Source organism: Canis lupus, chromosome 9 (genome assembly GCF_048164855.1).
Source record: "Canis lupus baileyi chromosome 9, mCanLup2.hap1, whole genome shotgun sequence".
In the NCBI taxonomy this organism is placed as follows: Eukaryota; Metazoa; Chordata; class Mammalia; order Carnivora; family Canidae; genus Canis; species Canis lupus.
The window spans coordinates 53,932,849-53,940,238 of NC_132846.1; positions in this window are offsets into that span (position 1 = coordinate 53,932,849).

Consider the following 7,390-nt stretch of genomic DNA (forward strand, 5'->3'; position numbering starts at 1 on the left):
TTAAAAGTGGTGGGAAAATATTTACCAAATTAGCATTCTAAACGTAGCGAAAATATCTTTAAACATGAAGGCATACTAAAGACATATTCAGACAAATAAAAGCTGAGAGAAATTTGTTGCCAGCATTCCTGGATGTTAAGAAATGATAAGGAAATTTTTTTGAGCTAAAGGAAAATGATTCCAGATGGGAACTTAGATCTAAAAAACAGAATTAAAGGTAGCAGAATGACAAAGATGTGGCAAGTATGTTAGGCTTTTGATCTCATGTTCAACTTTATTTAAGAACTATTGATTTTTTTAAAGCTAAAATGATAACAACAAAAGGTAGGATTTTTAAATGTAGTACTAAAATGTTTCACAACACTTGTACAAGTAATGGAAATATACTGCTGTAAGTCTCCTCTCCTTGGTTCTATGTGAAGTAGCATTATGTTATTAAACTAGACTGAGGGAAGTAAAAGATACATATTACAAGACCTGGAGCAATTTGTGTGCTAAAAGAAGCACACAAATAAAAATGAAACAGTGATGTATCTAATAAAACAAGAAAGGACAAATACTCTCAATCATTCTCTCCATGGTATCAATTCTTCAGATGACCTGAGCTTTCCCCCTCTGCTACTGACTGAAGTAATAGAAAATCATCTGTGGGTTAAGACCCAGTGTGATAAGAAGTGAGACAGACAATGCTTTTAGATTGAAAATCCATGATGTTTTAAACACAAAAGCATCTGCAAGGAGAAACTTCCATTAAGGATCAGCCTAACAAAGTAAGTGAAATTTGTTTTTTGTCTTTGTTATTAAAAGTATAGAGAAGCTGTTGCAACAAAATAATTTTAAAAACTCACACACAAAAACACTTCTTATTGCACTCCTATCTATCCTCCAGAGCCCTCACACAATTCCCCTTATGGCCTTTCAGTCCCTTCATCCAGAGGGGCACCCATTCATTGAACAAAGTTTTTAAGCTTCCACTATTTACCATACAAGATATTTATTGGGAGGTCTTTTCCCTTTTCTGTAATGTAGTCACTTTCCATCAATTCCTCAAGCTCAATTTCAAATGTATTCTCTTCTCTGGTCTCAAGAATCTTCCCCTAAAAAAGTCTTTTTCAGAAGTCCATAATCTATTGTCCCTTTCTCACAGCACCTCACTGTCTACCCTGCATGGTAACAGTCTGTTTCCATATCTCTGTCTTATTCATCAGGTTGTAAAATTGTCCATATTCGTACTTGCTTCTTTCCCCAGGACAGAGCGCTGCACATAAGGCAAACTTGTAAATGTAGCAGGGCGGGGGTGGGTGGAGGGTGGGAGACAGGATTTTGAAGTTATTTGAGCCATCATTTTGCCTTTTGATTATCTGGAAGGCAAAAATGTCTGAGGATCATGAAAAAAATTATTTTTTACCAGGTCACTTGCAAATATAAAGATAAAAATCTATGTTTACTTTTGATGATAAAAACCCTCATGTAAGAAACTCAAGCACAAGATGTATCCACTTATGTAGAACAAACCATGTTAGGGAAATGAAGGGTTTGAACCCTCACTTAACTTAGATAGCCCAAAGTAAAATTGCCAGAGGAAGTCATGGAAAGTGAGCAGGCACTATGAAATCAAGCATATTACTCAGAGAGGTAGGTCAGGAAATTCCAGTTTTATCTTGGTCTAGTCTCATGCATGGAGAGGATTTAAAAATTTAGAAACTGCAATTGGCCCACTTTGTGTCGCATGTATTAGGGAAGAAAAGAAAAGAAAAAAAGAAGAAGAAAGCCAAATTTGAAGAGATATAATGAAGTCGTCATGACCAAGAGAAGCAACAATAGGAGAAAGAATAATGCTTAAGATACTTTTCTATTCCCTAGTCCCAGTACTCCAAGACAGTTGGCTGAATATCTGCCCCATGACTCATAAGTCATAAATGGAATTTTTTTAATTTATAAATTTTTTGTTTTGAGATAATTTCAGACTCACAAGAAGTTGCAAAAATAGCACAGAATTTCCCTATACCCTCGCCAGGCTGTGCTTTTCCAAAGGTAGCATCTTACATAACTGCAATACGTTATCAAAATCCCAAAACTGATATTGGTATAATATTGTTAACTATAAGCTTGATTCATTTTTACCTACATTCTTTTCATGTTTGCTTATAGAACTGACATTTTATCTCAGGTATAGATGCATAGAATCCATAACCACCACCACAATCAGTACATAAAACCCTTCCATCACCACAAAGAAACTCCCGCATGCTACCCCTTGATGGTCAGACCCTTCCCCCAACCCTAACCTGGCAACCACTGACCTGTTCTCCGTTTCTATAGTTGTACCATTGAATACTGTTATATAAATAGAATTATAAGGTATGAAATCTTTTGAGATTGCTTTTATCACTCAGCATAATACCCCTGAGATCTATCCAAGTTCTTGCTTGTGTTGATAGCCTATTCCTTTTTGTTGCTGTGCAGTACCCCATTATATGAATGTATCAGTTTGTTTATTCACACACTGAAGGACAATTAGTTGTTCAGGTCTTTTGGCTATTATAAATAATGCTGCAATGAACATAAATGTGAATGTATGAACACAAGTTTTCATTTCTCTGGGATAAATACCAAAAAGTGCTATTGTTGAGTTCTTTGGCATATATGAAATTTTAAAATGCATCTTTTCTTTAATCTTCCTGTCCTCAAGTTTTCTTTCTTACAAACCAAGTTTCTGGAATAACATCATGTCTGTATTCCCCACCAGAAGAGAGTTTTCCGAGGCAGAGGTCCTGTCTTAATCATGATTGTATACCTAGTGATTGTGTTCACCACAGAGTAGACATGAAATGATACGGCTTCATTTTTCTCTCAAAATAGCCAAGACTACTTGGAGTAATTTCTCATGGATCACTAACTCATATTTACAAGTAAGTCAATCCCTTACCTTTACAAAGAATTTATAAAGTACAGAAGCCTATGTGGTCATTCTGAATAGTAATTATCTGAGACTAGAATTCTAAGCTTCAAAAGAAGGCCCCTCTACTCATTATAATAACCATCCTGACCTCCTTAATTTCTCTATACCTATCAAGGGGAGCCACCAGGTACCCCAACTTGATTTTGAACCTTTTTATTGCAAAAAGCAAGTCTTTATGACAAAATCTCAAGGGAAGTAGAGAATATTCTGTATAAGAGAAGAATAGGGAGGACATTTAAGACATGAAGAACAGGTTAAGTACAAGGAAAACAATCTTAAGGGGAATAAAAAGGCCTATAGCGAATTTGACTCCTAAAACAGCACCAATTTAATGAATTACTTTAATAACAAAGGCAACTACTGAGTTAATCTTTCTCTTGACCTTTCAACTGACTGAATGGATACTATTTTTCTTAAAACATAAAGCACATCCATACCTTTGCTATCGACCATGTTCCCTTGGTATCCTACCTTCTTTGCCAAATCAGAAATTGTATAGACAGGCATCTTCATTTCCATTTCCTAATTTGAGCATGAGTATTTGCGTGTTTGCGTAGCAAAAATTTCTCATACCTGATGCTTGATAAGGCCATCAGCACATGTTACAGGCATCAAGGGTCCCTGCTATGGCTCCTTTAGAACCATCAAGAAGCCACATGCACCAGATGAGATAACCTTGGAAATGTTGACAATTTGATAGCAGTTAAAATACCAGTATCTTCCATTCACTATTGCTGTGTAAGGACTTGGGAAGTAAAGTGGGTGGAGGAATCTAGGGAAAGGACAGATGGGTTAGGGACAGTGCTTAGAATCAGCATTTTGCTATCCTTTTCATAGATGAAAATGTTGCTTTTTCTTTCTCTCCTTTTCTCTGAAATTGCATGTCACATTTCAGTGATTTTTCACTTGAAATGGGTATTTGGGAAGTGATGCTATTGTCAAAAAGTCATACAAAGGCAGTTTCAACTAGATTAAATAGAAAGCAAACAAAAAGCTGAAAGTGAACTCAAATCTTTTTATTTATGAAAGTGATCATTTTCTCTCTATGTGTGAGTTAGGTTTATCCAGAGATAGAAAAACAAAGACTTGAATTTCAACTGAAATAAGAGTCTTGTTCCTTCATACTTAGAGGATTACTCATTCAACAATCCTCCCAGTTTAGGCATGGTGTTAGAAAAGACTAGTTTCAGCTACAAGTGATAAAGATGCTCAAATAACAGCAGCTTCAAATGTATTGCTCTCAGATATAAATGACCTTTAGAGATAAACATTTCAGAGCTTATACAATACCTCTGTGATTGTTAGAGACCCAGACTCCTTATATCTTATTGTTCTACCATATTCAACATGAGGCTTTCACTATGTGATTCAAGATGACTTCCTAAGTGCTGTGAGGTCCACAAGTCAGTGGCAGAATAGAGACAAATCTGTGAAAGTTCTCAGCCCCAACTTTTAGGAACATTTCTTAGAAGCTGCACCTGACACTTCTATTTACATCTCATTGGAGAGAAATTAGTTACATGGTCATATCTATCCTCAAAGAAAGCTGGGAAATGTAGTTTTTATTTTGAATAGTCATATATACCCAACTAACATTTCAGAGGTTTTATTATTAAAGAAGAGGGGAAAATGAATTTTGAGAAATCAGAAGCAATTTCTGTCATAGTAGAAATCTATTATTTATGGCTGCCTCAAATCCTTTGAACGTGTTGTCTGATTTGGTAGGGGGGAGGTGTTGTTTATTTATTTGTTGTTTGTTTTTGGTAGTTTTCATCATTGCAAATCCCTAGTGAGAGCAGTTGAGACACCAGAAATAAGGCTGGTGAGAGGCCAGGGAAACAATCATAGAGGGCCTCATTTGTCCCATCAAAGAGTTTGGTTTTATAGGGATTGGATATAGTTTTATCCAGTACTTATATACACTAGATGATAGAGAGATATACATATACATAGAAATATAATGCTTTTGATTACCAACTGTGCATGGAGGCTGGAACAAAAATAAAATTGAGATCCACTGCTTTTAAGGAGTTTATAATTTTGTAGAGGAAATATATCCATAAAATCCAACGCAGAGTTATAAAAGGTTATAGCTTCTTTTAATTTACAGAGAACTTCTACATCAATGACTGAGTAAATGATTAAAGCAAAGAAATGGAGTCTGAAGAGGAAAGGATATTTTGCAGAAATGAATAGTTTGTTTTGACTGACTGGGAAGATATATAGGAAATAGTGGGAAAAGCCCAACAAAATAAATTGAGAATAGGTTGAGAAATAAATTGAGCATATATTCCCTGTTTCTGAACGTTTAGAAATAAGAAATATAAGACCTAAGTATTCCTGAATTCATACATTGAGGATTGTTTGCACTTACAAGTCTTGACTAAACCAGATACCAGGAATTACAAGCCTCAAAAGATCCACTGAGCCCCCAGGCATTTAAATATCATTGGTGACTCATAATCAACTCCATAAGGTCAACTATGTGAAGGCATAGAAAACTCTGACCTGACTGCTCAGACCATTCCACTAGCCCCCAGATAGTGACCTGGGATATTTACAGCCTGTCTCCAAATATGCCTACTGTTTCTATAATCTATCCCTGGGTAACAACGCACTCCAAGAGTTAGTTGCAATATCAGTTTACTATTGCACAAAGTGCCTCTGGGCACTTCTGATTCACATGGTGTCATTTGAGGAGCTAGGAAGAGTAGAAGGTCCAAAATGACTCCAGGTATGTTGTTGGGAGTTGGTACTGATTGCTGACTAGGAGTTCAGGTGGTACCACCAACCAGGAGCCTCAAGCCTCAATCTTCTCCTTGGGGCTGCATGGACTTTCTCAACAGAGTAGGAGTGAGGATCTAAGGAGTGTTCCAAGTGGCAAGGTGGAAACTATACATGTTTTAAGGACCAGCTTCAGAAGTCACACAGCATAATATCTGTTCTATTCCTTTTTTCAAAAAATATTATAGGGTCATGCTAAATAGCTTGATAGAGAAGCAGCAAGATTATATTTTAAGATATGTGGGACAGAAGATATTGTTGCAATCATCTTTGTAAAGACAATATACCACTATCCTTTGTCCATAACAATTCATACTCCTCTCACATGAAAAAATATCCTCATCCTATTAACACCCAAATGTATCCCATTTTAACACCAGGTTTAGACTCAAGGTCAAAGATTTTTTTTTTTTTCATCTAAATTAGGTCCAGTTAAGAATGAGTTTTCTTGGCTTCAGAAACCTATGAACTCTTTATCCTACTCCTATTCCCAGAAGTGAGAAGATGGAGATAGGATAATCATAAAACACATTCTACTTCAGGAAGAGGAAATAGGTGGTACTTAGCAGTCACTTGTTTATGGAAATTCTGATACTAGCCAGGCACACTTTGTTTATCCTTCTTGCTCCAGCATTGGGCAATGTACAATAATTAGAACCCAGTTCCACTCCTTCTGAGTGATTCCCCTTGGTTTTTGGCACTACCTTCTGAATTCTAGGCTTTGCCCACTGAATCATCCTTTCTTTTCCATAACAAATAGCCCGAACTTGTAGTTGAGAAGTTTTCTTATTCTGCTTTTTGATTATAGCACGATAGGAGTCCAGAAGCCTTGATTAATCTTGAGCTATCTCAGTCCTATTTATTTATTTATTTATTTATTTATTTATTTATTTATTTTAGTCCGTTTGTGCTTCCTTATGATGTTTCTCTTAGAAATTTTCTAGGTTTCCTATGACTCTTATTGGAGTGAGCATCCTTGGATGGCATCCATACATACTTTTTGGGGTTAGCATCTGCAAACCAAAGCTGTACTCTTCCTTAAAGATGGGGCCTTCCAGCCTGGGAGTGAGGATTGGTTGTAGAACACTGTCCCTAAAATTTTTGCAAGTTTTTTTTCTGCCTGAAGCATCTATTAAGCATACTCTTAAAATTTTTAGAAGCTTTATTATTTTTTTTTTATCTAACTGAGAGTGTAGGAGACACGGGCTTTAATTTTTATGAGGTCTTAATAATCTTATAGACACATCCTTGACTTGGCTTTGACCTGAGACAACATTATACTAGCATCACCCTGGGTTTGATTTTTTTCCCAGAGTCATTTCTTACTTTGCCAACTTCTTACCATCTGGAGATGCTTGGAATAAGAAACAGTTTTATTTTCCAACCTTGAGACTTTTGGATTAGAAAATCTCTAAATTTTGCTTAAAATCCAAATGTTTCTTTCAGTCTTCTTTCTCTTCCATCATTGGATTATCAGCAGTTAATAGAAGACAACAGACACTTTCAACATTCTTTCTGGAAACCACTTTTGCCAACTCCACAAGTTCATTAGTTATATTTTCTATCATATATGGTACAGTAGGTGACCGTGCTGTCAAATTTCCATCACTACCTAACACTGGTTGCCTTTCCTTCAGTCCCCAG